Genomic DNA, 18398 nt, shown 5'->3' with positions numbered 1-18398 from the left:
TGTTAATACGGTGGACAAAAATATTGGAGGGAAGCGCCCAGTGTGCTAACCTCCATTGTATGTCCGCTAACACACCATGTATTGGTAAGGTGTACATGTGAGGCCAAAGGGGGGTAGACGGAGACCCCGACCCTAACCGCTCTGACCACAAAGCTACTCGTGTTCTCCCAGAGAGGGGTACATTCTTATTTTGTCGAGAGAGATCACGGATTCCAATCTTAGTTACAAGATGAAAAGGGGGGGTATGTTCAATCTCCGGCTGAAGAGAAGACGAAAGGAGCACTTTGATTTCAGGGAAACCTAACCGAAAGTCCTCAATGTTACCAACACCTTCCCAGCCGATGTTTAGCTGTCTAAATTTTCTAATGACTATATGTACAACTTGGTCTACAAGTCGGACAGACCGAGATCCAACTGAGGTTGCCACCAAACCAGCAGGTTTCCACTTAACTCCAGATGAATCTCTCAGATCACATACTTTGTTAATCCCTCCTTGGATAAATTTTTTAATCAGGGCATGGCTATGAGGGATACCAGGAAAAAAGTTATTGAAGAAAAGGGGTTCTTGAAGGAACATTCGACAATTATAGCCCTCAAGGAAGCGGTGGACGTCAAACCTTTTCCAAGTGTCCAATAAACTCTGATAGAATCTCGGAAGAGAGGCAAAATTTATATGCTCGAGGTCTATCAAAAGAAGCTGCCGATCATATCTCAGTCTACCAGCCTGTTGTAACAGAAAAAATGCAAAGGGCCGCCAGGGCAGCTGTTCAGCGAACAGTAGTCTCTGCAGAGACTGCAGCCGAAAGGCCACAACCCGACCAGAGATATCAACAATGCCCTGGCCACCTTCCTTCCGGGGGTAGTACAATATCTCAGGCCTCAGCCAATGGTAGCCACTCCAAAAGAAGTTTACTAGCATTCGCTGAGTAGCCATAATTAGTTGGTTTGATGGCTGTAAAGCAATAATTCTGTGCCATAATTTTGTTGCAACCAGATTGTTTATGACAAGGGTACGGCCTCGATAGGAGATGGACCTCAGCAGTCCTTCCCATGCTTTCAATCTGTGCATAATTTGTTCCAACACTCCTTCCCAATTTTTCATTTCTGTTTCACGATTACCGATATGCACTCCAAGATATTTAACCCCGTCCGTTCTCCAGACCAGGTTGTGTGGGAGTGAGGGTGGTGATACACAAGAGAGATTGCCTTTGCCACACCATAATGCTGTACTTTTATTCCAATTGATCCCACTGGAAGAGGCTGCAGAGAAATCTCGCATACAACGTTGTAAAGCAGAGACATCATTGGAGCTTCTAATCAAAACACAGACATCATCAGCATAAGCCGTCTGCACAAATTCTGCTCCTTCTATGCTTCTCATTCCCTGAGGTATTTGCTGTCTAATAGACCGAAGGAGTGGTTCAAGGGCGACTATATATAAAAGCCCAGAGAGGGGGCAACCTTGGCGAATACCCCGTTGGAAAGGAAAGGGAGAGCATAACCTATTGTTGATCTTCATCATACATTGAGTATTAGTATACAGGAGTTTCACACAAGAGGTGAAAGTTTCACCAAACCCCATTCCTTTCAGGACAGAAAAAGGTACTTGTGGTCAACACGATCGAAGGCCTTAGTTTGATCAAGAAACAGCAATCCAAAATCGTCACGCAGGAAATTATTGCATGAAATAATATCTCTTACCAGAAAAATATTATCATAAATAGATTTTCCAGGCACACAGTAGGTCTGGTCCGGGTGTATAACTGAACTGATCACAGTCTTCATACGATTAGCAAGTACTTTAGAGAAAATCTTGTAATCAACACACAATAAGGAGACAGGTCGCCAGTTATCAACCAGTTGAAGATTCCCAGCTTTTGGTAGCAAACAAACGACTGCTCGTCTACAAGACATTGGAAGTTCTCCGACACGTATGCTTTCATCGAGTACATAGAGTAAGTCAGGTCCCACAAGGGCCCAGAAGGTCTTGTAGAATTCTGTGGGCAGGCCATCTATTCCAGAAGCTTTCCCATCTTTCAGGCTCCGCACAGCTGCTTCAAGTTCATCAGCCGAAATTGGGGAATCGAGCATGCATCGCTCATCCTCCTCGACACTCAGAAGCCCAGCAGTTAACTCTCGTATCACCTCATTGTCCACGTTCTGAGGAGAGCACAAGTTAGAATAGAACCCTTTCAGAGTACACCTGATCGCCTGCTGGGAGGTCACCAGCGACCCATTGGGAGTGAGTAAAGTATGAATTTGTTGTGACCTTTTGAGGGAAGACTCTAACTTAAAGAACTCTTTGTTTGGCATGTCCAGAGTTAAATAGCTCATTCGCATTCGGACCAAGGCACCCATCGCCCGTTGCCGTACCGCTTCCTCCAGCACTGCTTTCTTTGCCCATATTAGTTGGTCACGTGCACCTCTCCCAACCTCGTCAACATTCTGTTCTAACGATATAATTTCAGATTTTAACTGATCGATTGATATTGATTGGATTTTGGTGGTGTATGCACTATATTGTTGACAGAAATTCTTAATTTGGGATTTTGCAATGTCCCACCACAGCCGGAGACTATCATACTCAGGTCTGGAGGAGCGAATTTTCTCCCACACGACGTGAAAGGCCTCATTAAATTCCTTGTCATGTAAGAGACGAGTATTCAAAGACCAGTAAGCACTACCACTGGGTGGAAAGGGTAACTTAAAGGACATTGAGATTAAACTGTGGTCTGTGTATCCAGTTGGTAAAATTTTGGAGACAGACACCACATTCAACATTGGCTTGTTCACATAGAATCTGTCCAGCCTTGCCATTGACATAATACCATCATTGCATCTACACCATGTATAACAGCGTGAGAGTGGGTGTTGTGATCTCCACACATCCTTAAACCGAAAGATGTTGATGGTATCCTCTAGAGCTTTCGTAGAGGCAACATGAGGCTCATGACCATTCCTATCAATCGACGGACAAATTGTGCAATTAAAATCTCCCGCGATACAGATAAAGGCTGTTGGGTCCAGAGTTTTTACAAAATCCCGCAGAGTGGAAAAGAAAATTTTCCTCTCCATTGGGTCACACGGTGCATAAACATTCACTACTATAATCTTTTGGGTATTATAAAGAAAATCTACGGAGATCAAATGCCCTTTATAGATTTCTTTAAATGAAACCTGTTGAGCACAAATCTTGTGACTTAGGCAAATGGCAACACCGGCCCGAGGTGTAGGGAACCCACTTAGCCACCATTGCCCTTTAAAAAGTTTCCCCCAATCGGCTACTTGAGCACTAGTAGCGTGGGTCTCTTGTAAGAGAATAATGTCAGCCTTTTCTTTTCCAACCGCTTGAATGGTTTGCACCCTCCGTAAGGGGGCACGACCCCCATTTATATTTAAGGATACAACATTTAGTTCCATGGTTGATTCTTCTGGGGGGTGAAGTCCTCTTCCTCAATTAATTCCTTGTTTGCCTTCGTGATGGATTTCCTCAGCCGCTGAAAGTCAGGTTCGGAGATTTCCACATGCTCACTCCTTTGCAGCAAAGGTTTTGCAGTTGCAAGGAAGGCCTGGATATTAGGAAAATGATCCTTAATTCGTACATGCCTTTGTCTGAAAGTTTCCTTCAAAAATCTGACAATATTTTCTTTTGAGATCTCCAAAGGCTGCTCTTCCTCCTGAGGGGGGGGGGGGGGGGCTGTCAACCATTGCCACTGGTTCCTCATGGCCAATCAGTGTCTCTGTAGTTAGAATTCCCTCTGTGACGCTAGTAACGAGTTCCTCCTGAACCTGTACAGAAACACCTGTTCCATCCCCATCTACCTTAGGTTCTTCATCCTCTTTATCCTCATGCATCATTACAATGGGGGGGGAGGAGTCGTTATTAGTAGTAATGGGTATTTTGCATTCCCCATTAGAATTGATATGGTCATCAGTAGGCTGTTCGGTTTCGCAGGTTGATTTACAACCTTCAGGAAAAAGTTCCCCTTCATCCTGAGCAGGTGGTATCATGTCAGCCATAGTTTCACCACCTTGCTGATCTTCATGTGAAGGACTGTCTGAATCGTTTAAACTGCTTCCTGTCTGCACCACCAACACTTTAACACCTTTGTCCTCATTCCTCGCACTTACAAGTGACCGTTTCAAATTTTTCCGAGACGCCGCATCTACAATCTGCTGCTCCTCACAAATCATTCCCTCTACAGGTAGAGGCTTCTCCCTTACATTTGCTGACTCATCGGTTGCACGATGGCCAGCTGTACTGGATGACTCATCGCTTACACGAAGCACATCCATATGGGTCTCATCAGCACCACTCTTAGCCGTACCTTGATGGTCCGACGTAGATTCCCGCACTGAAGGCGAATCTACAGAATCCTCCGTAATGGTCACGGGGGGAGCTGGTCCAGCTGCTGTGGCATACGTTTTCTCCCCATCAGGACAATACTGCCGAGTGTGTCCATGTACACCACACCCGTAACAAATCAACCTCTCCATTGCCGCAAAAATCCTGTGCTCACGTTTTGACGACTTAAAAACGAGAGAGACATTCAATTGCGTCAAACCATCCTTCAAAACAACATAACAAAACCGTCTAAACGTTTCGATATGCTTAAGCTTCCCGTCTGTGGTGCGAATGGAGGCTTGGATAATTCTCGACACCACAGTACCGTACTGACCCAGCTTCTGAAGAATCTCCTCATTAGACAGCGTCGGTAGAACGTTTGATAGTATTACCTTCGAGGCCGGAGTGTTCCATGGCGAAACCGGAACAAACTGGTCATTACCCAAGGTGAGTCCGTTCTGCACGACGATGCGCGCGAAACGGACACGTGAAACGAAAACAACCACCTTGTGGTGCATTCGGGACGCTGCCCGAATGTTCTCACAACCGATCAATTCTCCGATTGCGAGGAGCGTCTCCTCCAGCGAGACATCTTCCGGTGGGACAAAACACATGCCGTGTTCATCTGTTAACCCCTCATCGGCGTCACGACCGGCATTACTTCGACTATTCTTGCTAGCCATTTGAAGTAACTAAACGAAAAAAAAATAACCAATAAATGGTACAAAGGTTTATAAAGCCGAAATAAATGAAAAAAAACAACAACAACAATAACTGGGAAATAAATAAATTAATCCCGTTAACCACCTAAAGCGGCTAACTTTAACCGCGCTGTCTCTCCCTCTCTCGCTCAGTAGACAAGACGATAGAAAGGGACACCGACACTCGGACAGCAGAAAGGACCAAAAAGGTAGGAAGAAAGGAAAAAGCAACACGAGACACAGCACGTACCGCCAGTGACTGAGCAACAGACCTGGCAATCGCACGTGCGTGGAGAGAGAGAGAGAGAGAGCGCGAGAGTGAGAGAGAGAGAGAGAGAGAGATGGAGAGAGATGGAGAGAGATGGAGAGAGATGAGAGAGAGAGAGAGAGAGAGAGAGAGAGAGAGAGAGAGAGAGAGAGAGAGAGAGAGAGAGAGAGAGACAAAGCAAGAGAAAGAGAACAGAGCGAACACAAAAAAAAAAAAAAACACCTTTAGAGGCCATTTTTTCCCCGCAAAGCGGGGGTTGGCCTTTTTCGGGCACCGTGGTTGTTGTTGTTTTTGTTGGTCCCCTTTTTGAAGCAATGTTTTACGGCCGGATGCCCTTCCTGCCGCCAACCCTGTTTGTCGCCTTTTACGACAAGCAGGGAATTACCAGTGAACTGGTACTCAATTAGCCGACCTCGGAAGGTATGACAGGCTGAGTCAACCCCCCTGGCGTTAATTCAGCGATCATGACAGGCTGAGTCAACCCCCCTGGCGTTAATTCAGCGATCGACCGGGATTCGAACCCAGGATCCTAGGTATCGTAAGCTGGCACCCTAGCCGCTAGCCCAACACCAGACAACACCAACAACAGAGCGAACACAGTGAGAGAATAAAGAGAGACAGAAAGAGAGAGAACAGAGAGAACAAGAACAAACAGAAAATGAAGAACAAGAGAAAGAGAAATTCTCTTTTTGCATCTTATAATCCAATGGTCAAACATATTATAGGACCCTCCCCTCATCAACTCCTCTCTTTTTTCCTAATCCACATCACTCCTGCAGCCCCCAAAATTGTTGCACTCTTCTAATCCGTCCCTTCACTTGCTCTACTGGATCTTGAACTCAATTACTTTACCTGTGTACAGGCATTTTTGCAAACCTGCAGAACCCTGCACAGGCCTTACATCTGTAATTTATAAAATGAAGTTAAAAATAGAAGTTCTGGCATTCCCTATTTATCAATCTCAATCAATGACTACATACCTGAATATATATATATGAGATGCGGTATATTATCAGTTATCACCTTTCCAACTTCTCTTTTTTTTTTTTTACCGGAACTAGTGACGTATCTGTTCGCGTCATAAAATCACGCCCTTTTTATTCTGCATCGGGAAAGCTCCATTTTTAGGCATGGTCATAATTTCAGGCTTGTATTGATTGTATAATTTGCTTGTACTCTCAAGTGAGTATTACTTGTATAATTACCATGACTATGGTAATTGTATAATTACCTTGTATAATTACCTGTATAAATTGTGGAAGGGCGAGAAATTTTTGCTGCTGATTGTCGGCGACAAAGATTGTGGAATAGTAATTTGCTGACTCAGCACGGAGATGCACGTTTTTGGGCCTAACGATGAATGTTGGACTCTGCAATTTGCAATGTTGTTTGGTTTGCTGATTTAAAGTAGAGAAGTCAAAAACTAAGATTTACAAAATAATTTTAGTTGACTATCCTGACATGTTTGCAGGAGTTAATTTTCCTTGCTTCATAGCCGAACTTGTGGATGTTACTGGGTGGGCTTACTGCATCCCTCACCGGATGTATCTCGTCGTCGTGCTGTGCTACCAGAGGGGGTTGGGGGGGGGGGGGTGGGGGGGGGGGGCTGGGGAATAAAGTTTTATATGGATCAAGTGCATGAACCCAATGTAGGATTCCTCGGCCATGTGTGATTCTCATGACTTTGAGTGTGTGTAGTTCATTATATTGTTATGGTTGAAGTTACTAGTAGAGGGGAGTGTGCAGTCTCTGAGGCTAACTGAATATATGAGGTGGACTGATGTGACATTACATCTTGTGTGATGTATTCACATGTGCTACTAGTACTATATTGATATAGTTGTAATGCTGGTGTATTGAGTTGTTGTCTCATTGATGTTTGCAGGAATTAATTCATGTATGGATTCATGCATGCCATTAAACCACACATCGAGAACCTCAAGCTCAACCTCAGACTCCTTTTTGTTTGTTACTAACCTATGGACGAGTGCTGATGGTGGGTGGGGGAGGTGGTTCTCCGCTGTCTGCATATATACTGCACAACAAAAGCCGTGCACTCGTGGAGCACTCCAGCCCTTGCTGCATGGGTCTTGCCAACAGGGGGCGACTACCACTCATCCATCCTGATGGGCGATTCGATAAACATTTTTACGAGGCTTGTCTCCTTAAATAAATCCATGAACTGAACTTTTGTATTTTTGGTCATTCGTTGGTGTGATATTAGAAAATCGGGCAAAATGGAGAAGATTGTAATGGGGCCCGCAAGGCTAACCCCCGCTCTAACGGGAAATGGCCTTGAAATGCCTGTTGTTGTTGTTGTTGTTGTTGTTGTTGTTGTTTGTTTGTGTAATATTGTGCGAGTGTGCATATATGTATAAACTAGCTTCGATACTGAGGAACGGGCTTATTTTAGCTGAGGATAATGACTGTACCTGAGTTGTTGTGTGGTCATGATTTACACCAATCATAATACAAACAATTATTTTGCACAAATGTATTTGTTGTGTTTGTGATATGACATTTTTATAGGCAATTTAGGTTGAAGATTTAGGTTGAATGTTTTTTTTTCAAGAAAGAACCCCTCAGCACATACATAGGGGAGGGGTAGGTGCAGACTGGAAGTTTGGGACGATTACACCTCACCACCAAGTAATTCAAAACACCTCACCACCACGTAATTCAAAACACCTCACCACCAAGTAATTCAAAACACCTCACCACCACGTAATTCAAAACACCTCACCACCAAGTAATTCAAAACACCTCACCACCAAGTAATTCAAAACACCTCACCACCAAGTAATTCAAAACACCTCACCACCACGTAATTCAAAACACCTCACCACCAAGTAATTCAAAACACCTCACCACCACGTAATTCAAAACACCTCACCACCACGTAATTCAAAACACCTCACCACCAAGTAATTCAAAACACCTCACCACCAAGTAATTCAAAACACCTCACCACCACGTAATTCAAAACACCTCACCACCAAGTAATTCAAAACACCTCACCACCAAGTAATTCAAAACACCTCACCACCAAGTAATTCAAAACACCTCACCACCACGTAATTCAAAACACCTCACCACCAAGTAATTCAAAACACCTCACCACCACGTAATTCAAAATACCTCACCACCAAGTAATTCAAAACACGTAATAAAAACACCTCACCACCACAAAATTAAAAACCTCACCACCACGAAATTGAAAACACCTCAAAGCCATCAAGCACGTAATAAAAACACCTCCCAGCCATAAAACACGTAAAAAAAACACCTCACCACAACGAAATTAAAAACACCTCACAGCCATAAAACACGTAATAAAAACACCTCACAGCCATAAAACACGTAATAAAAACACCTCACCACCACGAAATTAAAAACACCTCATAGCCATAAAACATGTAATAAAAACACCTCACAGCCATAAAACACGTAATAAAAACACCTCACCACCACAAAATTAAAAACAACTCACAGCCATACAACACGTAATAAAAACACCTCACCACCACAAAATTAAAAACACCTCACAGCCATAAAACACGTAATAAAAACACCTCACAGCCATAAAACACGTAATAAAAACACCTCACCACCACGAAATTAAAAACACCTCATAGCCATAAAACACGTAATAAAAACACCTCACCACCACAAAATTAAAAACACCTCACAGCCATAAAACATGTAATAAAAACACCTCACAGCCATAAAACACGTAATAAAAACACCTCACCACCACAAAATTAAAAACACCTCATAGCCATAAAACACGTAATAAAAACACCTCACCACCACAAAATTAAAAACACCTCAAAGCCATAAAACACGTAATAAAAACACCTCACCACCACAAAATTAAAAACACCTCAAAGCCATAAAACACGTAATAAAAACACCTCACAGCCATAAAACACGGAATAAAAACACCTCACAGCCATAAAACACGTAATAAAAACACCTCACCACCACATCATTTAAAAACACCTCACCACCAAGTAATTCAAAACAGCTCACCACCACGTAATTCAAAACACCTCACCACCACGTAATTCAAAACAGCTCACCACCACATAATTCAAAACACCTCATCACCATGTGATTTAAAAACACCTCACCAACATGTGATTTAAAAACACCCACCACCACAACGTTATTAAAAACACTTCACAACCACGTAATTCAAAACACCTCACCACCACGTAATTCAAAACACCTCACCACCAAGTAATTCAAAACACCTCACCACCACGTAATTCAAAACACCTCACCACCAGGTAATTCAAAACACCTCACCACCAAGTAATTCAAAACACCTCACCACCACGTAATTCAAAACACCTCACCACCACGTAATTCAAAACAGCTCACCACCACATAATTCAAAACACCTCATCACCATGTGATTTAAAAACACCTCACCAACATGTGATTTAAAAACACCCACCACCACATCATTTAAAAACACCTCACCACCACATAATTCAAAATACCTCACCACCACGTGATTCAAAACCACCACAACGTTATTAAAAACACTTCACAACCACGTAATTCAAAACACCTCACCACCACGTAATTCAAAACACCTCACCACCACGTAATTCAAAACACCTCACCACCACGTAATTCAAAACACCTCACCACCACGTAATTCACTCACCACCAAGTAATTCAAAACACCTCACCACCAAGTAATTTAAAACACCTCACAGCAATAAAACTCGTAATAAAAACACCTCACCACCACGAAATTAAAAACACCTCACCACCACGAAATTGAAAACACCTCACAGCCATCAAACACGTAATAAAAACACCTCACAGCCATCAAACACGTAATAAAAACACCTCACAGCCATAAAACACGTAATAGAAACACCTCACCACCACGAAAAAAAACCACCTCAGTCATAAAAACACCTCACAGCCATAAAACACGTAATAAAAACACCTCACAGCCATAAAACACGTAATAAAAACACCTCACCACCACGAAATTAAAAACACCTCATAGCCATAAAACAGGTAATAAAAACACCTCACAGCCATAAAACACGTAATAAAAACACCTCACCACCACAAAATTAAAAACACCTCATAGCCATAAAACACGTAATAAAAACACCACCACCACAAAATTAAAAACACCTCAAAGCCATAAAACACGTAATAAAAACACCTCACAGCCATAAAACACGGAATAAAAACACCTCACAGCCATAAAACACGTAATAAAAACACCTCACCACCACATCATTTAAAAACACCTCACCACCAAGTAATTCAAAACAGCTCACCACCACGTAATTCAAAACACCTCACCACCACGTAATTCAAAACAGCTCACCACCACATAATTCAAAACACCTCATCACCATGTGATTTAAAAACACCTCACCAACATGTGATTTAAAAACACCCACCACCACATCATTTAAAAACACCTCACCACCACATAATTCAAAATACCTCACCACCACGTGATTCAAAACCACCACAACGTTATTAAAAACACTTCACAACCACGTAATTCAAAACACCTCACCACCACGTAATTCAAAACACCTCACCACCACGTAATTCAAAACACCTCACCACCACGTAATTCAAAACACCTCACCACCACGTAATTCAAAACACCTCACCACCACGTAATTCAAAATACCTCACCACCAAGTAATTCAAAACACCTCACCACCAAGTAATTTAAAACACCTCACAGCAATAAAACTCGTAATAAAAACACCTCACCACCACGAAATTAAAAACACCTCACCACCACGAAATTGAAAACACCTCACAGCCATCAAACACGTAATAAAAACACCTCACAGCCATCAAACACGTAATAAAAACACCTCACAGCCATAAAACACGTAATAGAAACACCTCACCACCACGAAAAAAAAACACCTCACAGCCATAAAACACGTAATAAAAACACCTCACAGCCATAAAACACGTAATAAAAACAGCTCACAGCCATAAAACACGTAATAAAAACAGCTCACAGCCATAAAACACGTAATAAAAACAGCTCACAGCCATAAAACACGTAATAAAAACACCTCACCACCACAAAATTAAAAACACCTCACAGCCATAAAACACGTAATAAAAACAGCTCACAGCCATAAAACACGTAATAAAAACAGCTCACAGCCATAAAACACGTAATAAAAACACCTCACCACCACAAAATTAAAAACACCTCAGCCATAAAACACGTAATAAAAACAGCTCACAGCCATAAAACACGTAATAAAAACACACCACCACAAAATTAAAAACACCCCACAGCCATAAAACACGTAATAAAAACACCTCACAGCCATAAAACACATAATAAAAACACCTCACCACCACATAATTCAAAATACCTCACCACCACGTGATTCAAAACCACCACAACGTTATTAAAAACACTTCACAACCACGTAATTCAAAACACCTCACCACCACGTAATTCAAAACACCTCACCACCACGTAATTCAAAACACCTCACCACCACGTAATTCAAAACACCTCACCACCACGTAATTCACTCACCACCAAGTAATTCAAAACACCTCACCACCAAGTAATTTAAAACACCTCACAGCAATAAAACTCGTAATAAAAACACCTCACCACCACGAAATTAAAAACACCTCACCACCACGAAATTGAAAACACCTCACAGCCATCAAACACGTAATAAAAACACCTCACAGCCATCAAACACGTAATAAAAACACCTCACAGCCATAAAACACGTAATAGAAACACCTCACCACCACGAAAAAAAACCACCTCAGTCATAAAAACACCTCACAGCCATAAAACACGTAATAAAAACACCTCACAGCCATAAAACACGTAATAAAAACACCTCACCACCACGAAATTAAAAACACCTCATAGCCATAAAACAGGTAATAAAAACACCTCACAGCCATAAAACACGTAATAAAAACACCTCACCACCACAAAATTAAAAACACCTCATAGCCATAAAACACGTAATAAAAACACCACCACCACAAAATTAAAAACACCTCAAAGCCATAAAACACGTAATAAAAACACCTCACAGCCATAAAACACGGAATAAAAACACCTCACAGCCATAAAACACGTAATAAAAACACCTCACCACCACATCATTTAAAAACACCTCACCACCAAGTAATTCAAAACAGCTCACCACCACGTAATTCAAAACACCTCACCACCACGTAATTCAAAACAGCTCACCACCACATAATTCAAAACACCTCATCACCATGTGATTTAAAAACACCTCACCAACATGTGATTTAAAAACACCCACCACCACATCATTTAAAAACACCTCACCACCACATAATTCAAAATACCTCACCACCACGTGATTCAAAACCACCACAACGTTATTAAAAACACTTCACAACCACGTAATTCAAAACACCTCACCACCACGTAATTCAAAACACCTCACCACCACGTAATTCAAAACACCTCACCACCACGTAATTCAAAACACCTCACCACCACGTAATTCAAAACACCTCACCACCAAGTAATTCAAAACACCTCACCACCAAGTAATTTAAAACACCTCACAGCAATAAAACTCGTAATAAAAACACCTCACCACCACGAAATTAAAAACACCTCACCACCACGAAATTGAAAACACCTCACAGCCATCAAACACGTAATAAAAACACCTCACAGCCATCAAACACGTAATAAAAACACCTCACAGCCATAAAACACGTAATAGAAACACCTCACCACCACGAAAAAAAAACACCTCACAGCCATAAAACACGTAATAAAAACACCTCACAGCCATAAAACACGTAATAAAAACAGCTCACAGCCATAAAACACGTAATAAAAACAGCTCACAGCCATAAAACACGTAATAAAAACAGCTCACAGCCATAAAACACGTAATAAAAACACCTCACCACCACAAAATTAAAAACACCTCACAGCCATAAAACACGTAATAAAAACAGCTCACAGCCATAAAACACGTAATAAAAACACCTCACCACCACAAAATTAAAAACACCTCAGCCATAAAACACGTAATAAAAACAGCTCACAGCCATAAAACACGTAATAAAAACACCTCACCACCACAAAATTAAAAACACCCCACAGCCATAAAACACGTAATAAAAACACCTCACAGCCATAAAACACATAATAAAAACACCTCACAGCCACAAAATTAAAAACACCTAACCACCATGTCATTTAAAAACACCTCACCACCAAGTAATTAAAAACACCTCACCACCACATAATTCAAAACACCTCATCCCCAACTAATTCTAAACACCTCACCACCACATAATTAAAAACACCTCACCACCACATAATTATAAATACCTCACCACCAATTAATTCAAAACACCTCACCACCATGTGATTTAAAAACACCTCATCACCACGTGATTGAAAACCACCACAACCTTATTAAAAACACTTCACAACCACGGAAACAAAAGTTTGAGGGAGTCGTTAAGTGACAACACAGACACTGCCCAGATATGTAGATATATAGATAAATGACTGTACCCGAATTGCCGTTTTGTCATGGTTTAAACCAATCATAATTCAAACAATTATTTTGCACAAATGTATTTGTAATATACGTGATATCACATTTTATAAACAATTGAAGTTGAAAAAAAAAACTTCCCAAAAAAATTCCAAAATAAAATTTGTAAAGTTTTTCAAAAAAAATACCCTTAGGACATACCGACGGGAGAGATATGTGCATACCAGAAGTTTGGTACGATTTCATAAAAGTTTGAGAAAGTAGTTCAGTGACAAGACAACACAGGACAGGACAGGACGCTGCACAGATATAGAAATAGATGGTTGTTAATTAATAGATTCATTTGCAAATGCTTTATTAGATCCATGAATTTGTGTATTTTCATTATCTAAATTACTTTCACCGCGATGGAGGGACACCTGACATGTGGGGCCACATTTGCTTGGATGCATTGGTATCAGCAAAATGACTGCGCATTCAAATGTCCTCCAGGTCATAGAGTATTTAAAAAAAAAAAAAAACACCTTTAGAGGCCATTTTTCCCTGCAAAGCGGGGGTTGGCCTTTTTCGGGAACAGTGGTTGTTGTTGTTTTTCGGTCCCCTATTTGAAGCAATGTTTTACGGCCGGATGCCCTTCCTGACGCCAACCCTTTTTGCCGCCTTTAACGACAAACAGGGAATTACCAGTGAACTGGTACTCAATTAGCCGACCTCGGAAGGATGACAGGCTGAGTCAACCCCCCTGGCGTTAATTCAGCGATCGACCGGGATTCGAACACAGGATCCTTGGATCCTAAGCCGGCACCCTAGCCGCTAGCCCAACACCAGGGACTATAAATAAACGACGGATGGCACAAGATGGTATAGAGTATAATGTCTTTTAAAAAGCAGAAAGTGCTTGCACTCATTTCATCCAAAGTGATGAAAGAAGCCAGCTACTCTTGCTCATTGTTTAGTCAGAAAAGGGTAAACAACCTGCTGATGACAGAGGAATCAATATTTCCAACAGAATACAGGATGGCAAAAACAATGAACTACCTTTTAATCAAAATGCGATTGATAAAACTATCCCTTGATGCATGCAAATGTTAAATTCACAACTGATTTTTAGTGGCACTCTTGAGGCTATAAAGATTTTTCTTGTATCATTTGAATAAAAATTTCCCATGCACAAGTGAACAAAAGTCCCCTTTTCCAGAGCCATGACTATTCTTTTTAGCTCTCATCATTCTGCAATTGAAGTTGCCAAGAACAGTTAAAATTTTATGACTCAGCTTATATATATAGCATATTGTTGCGGATATGGGATTTGCATCCATCCATATCCGCTTGTAAATATTCCCCTATTTCCTCAATACTTCCCAACTATCCCCAATCCCCCATTCCCTAGTCCCATTTTCTGTAAACAACACTCTGTAGACCCGACCTCCCCCTATTTCCCCCCATTAAATGTCGCATCCAGGTCCACCGCATCTCACGTAGACAACTATAGGACATCTTGCTAGTTATTCTTAGTCTATGTCAGTTAAGGATTCGTTTCCATTAATTCTGACCCTTCGTTGCACCAGAATGTGATTGTATGGCACCGTTAGGAAGTTTAGGACCTCCCAATACCTCCCCGCAGCTCTTCCTCACGGTTCAGCAACAACAACAACAACAACAGCACGGCGGCGGCGTGCACAGGGAGTGCGCGTCCTCACTCCGGCTTGGTTGGTAGGGGGTGTTGGGAGGGCATGAGGCCTTCCCAGCGAGCCGCCATCCAACATGTGCTCGACGGGGTTACCACATAGGGGCTCCCTGTCAGCTCCTCGTCAAGGGCGGAGCCCGGTAACCCCCGCACCCAATGAGGGGGCGGACCGGTCCCATCTGGGGCGGAGCCAACCAGCCGAGGGCGTGTCACTCCCCGCTGAGCATGCGCAGGAAGAGGGAGGTGACGTCAGATGCGCGCTGAGCTTGGAGAAAGAAAGACGCCACCTCCGAGCGCTGTGAGGCCTCCCTGCATCTCTTGGACCGTGCTTGATCCTGTCCCCGAGCCAAGGTGCACCTTGTGCTATCGAACTACCTGTCCTTCCCTGCCATCAATCCCTGTGTAAGTCAGCCTTGTTCCGTTTGTCTGTGGTCTGTCTGGGCTAAGATAAGATTGTATGTAAGTGCCTATATCTTCTATGTCTTTTACCTCACTCTACCTTGTAATCTACCCCTTTTCTCCACCACTAATTATACCCTCCTCCGGAGGTCTTGAGAACTGTACCCCTGGCGTCATTTCATTTATCCCAGTCGTTGTGTCCTTTCCAATCATTGATTTAGCGTAGCGCGATTTGGCCAACGTTCGGGTGGAATCGGGTGAGTTGGGGAAGAATCGGGGGAACTGTTAGGTCGCGGCAATACCACCGCTCGGTAAATAACATCTAATCCGCGATCCGTAACAATATATTTTACAAAAGATGCATTGCACACAAAGATCTGACCGGAGTGAAGCATCAATTATATTGTTAAAACTAGAACGGCACTCGGTAGAACGCATCCCTCCACCAGGCTGAACATCTTGCGTTTTGTATCCCACTGGTAGGCCGGATCTGCATCGGGGCCTGAACCAAAATCTAATCAGCTTGTTCTTGTCACCTAACCAAGTCATCCACCTAGTTTTGTCATAATCTGTCAATAACTTTTTGAGATGTCATGCTATATATCGTTATTGGCCCCATCTGTCAAAGTCGAAGAATGACAGGAAATAAAAAAATTTTTATCGTATCCGGATTGTTACGTGCTCCTCCCCAAACCCCCTGGTCACGGTGTACCTCCGAGCCCCGAGAGGAGTCACGGCAGAAAGATGTGTTATTCTGTATGTCAAAGATCAATGGTGAAACCACACCAATTGTTACCAACAAACAAGTATTGTATTAAAATCACACAAGAATAACAGTACAACAACAATAGTAATCAATTGTACAACCAATATATATTTCCTATGATGGTACCATCAGGTTCGTACAATAAAACTCACTGTGCTCCAAGTCAGCGAAAAGAAGAACATTCCCAATGTCTCTATTCCCAGTTTCAAGCCAAAGTTGTTTCCAGTTTCAAGCCAGAGTCGATCCACTCCAGCGATCGTCAGAACGATGTCCAATAGAGACCAGAATCCCGTTGGGATGACAGTCACAGTCACGCGGCCAAAGCTGCGCCAAGGCGCCCTCAAGGCGACTGGGAAATCACACCCTCGGGTATGGGCGTTTCACGGCTCCAAACCAGCGAACCGCACCTTTACATTCAAAATCCACGTTACACACACACACACCAGATAAACGTCTGGATGCGGTGAAATGGTTGAAGCGAAGCGAAAAACCTTGCGCGATGCGCAAAGCACGTGAGTCAAAATGGCCGACGGCCCGTTCTCGAGGCGTAACGGCACGACGATGATTCTCCTCGGATTCAACCGCCAAAACCTGACACGCAGATTGATCTGTCACAGCGATAACAACTCTGTCGCAAGAATCCCTTTCCCAGGAAACCCAAAGTTCGCTAGTGACCTCCGTTCGTCAACGTTTGCTCCAGACCTCGAAGCAGCTAGGATTCTTGTCCGACTCCACTCGCTCCACCTTCTCGTCCTCTTCTTCTTCGTCGTCGTCCGGTTCCGGTTTCATTTAAAACATTAACTTTTTTACCTTTTGAAAATAGTAATCTCTATTTCCCTTAAACGACAACAATAATAGTACATGGAACCAACAATGTTTACAGTGGATGAAAACCACAACAACAGAAGTGACGAATCCGTAACACTTCCCCCCCCTCAAGAAAGAAAGTTGGAACATAGTGAAAACTTTCTTTGCATGCAAAAACTCTTTTAACAAACAAAAGTAAAACTCACACCCAAAAGATCAATTCACGTGAACAACAATAATTAATATTCTCCAAAATAAAGCAACAAAACTTCCAAACAACCTACAGGAATTTCCAAAGTTAGATCACTCTGGATAAAGCATCAGCAACGACATTGTCCCTGCCCTTTACATGCTCAATTTCCAAGTTGAACTCCTGCAAAGCCAAACTCCATCTCATCAACCTCTGATTTTTATTTTTCATTTTTTTGAATGAAGGTTAAGGGGTTGTTATCAGTGAATCCAAAGCAAAGAAAATCTATAGCACTTTTTGAAGGAGGCCGAGCTGAGAGCCAGGTTTCATGGTGGTTGGGTGGTGAGGCCTGGAATTATTCACTACATGGACGCATTTAGGAACGTGGAGTTCACGGGTTAATCCGTGTAGGAATCTTGGCTCGGCTGCTCCTGAGCACTCAGTGCTTCCAACTCTACTCTTGATCATAAAAATCATAATCACAGTTGTAGAGTCAGGTGCTGTAGTCACGTGAGTAGCGGTCCCCATCTCGGCTACCACCGTAATAGTCATCCCGTCGAGAGTTGCCAAAACTGCGCTGCTGCTGCTGGGAGCCTCCGTAGTAATCACGACTGCGGCCGCCACCAAAACTACGACTCCCACCCCGGGAGCCATAGCCACCCCTGAAACTACCTCCA

The 18398-nt window shown here is 42.6% G+C and overlaps 1 protein-coding gene and 1 long non-coding RNA gene across 9 annotated transcripts in view; one reads left to right on the top strand and one right to left on the bottom strand.

Annotated features, from left to right (window-relative positions):
* The window catches only part of LOC137413498 (neurexin-1-like), a 1626023-nt gene that overhangs the window by 1503872 nt on the left and 103753 nt on the right, over window positions 1-18398 (bottom strand). The window lies entirely within an intron of this gene.
* On the top strand, window positions 6424-7501 carry LOC137426602 (uncharacterized). The gene is made up of 2 exons (XR_010984378.2): window positions 6424-6496; window positions 7200-7501. It is a non-coding gene; the product is annotated as an uncharacterized LOC137426602 (long non-coding RNA).

The sequence above is a fragment of the Myxine glutinosa genome, chromosome 5, assembly GCF_964187855.1.
Source record: "Myxine glutinosa chromosome 5, kmMyxGlut1.1, whole genome shotgun sequence".
Classification (NCBI taxonomy): Eukaryota; Metazoa; Chordata; class Myxini; order Myxiniformes; family Myxinidae; genus Myxine; species Myxine glutinosa.
This window is presented reverse-complemented; position numbering and strand designations above follow the sequence as displayed.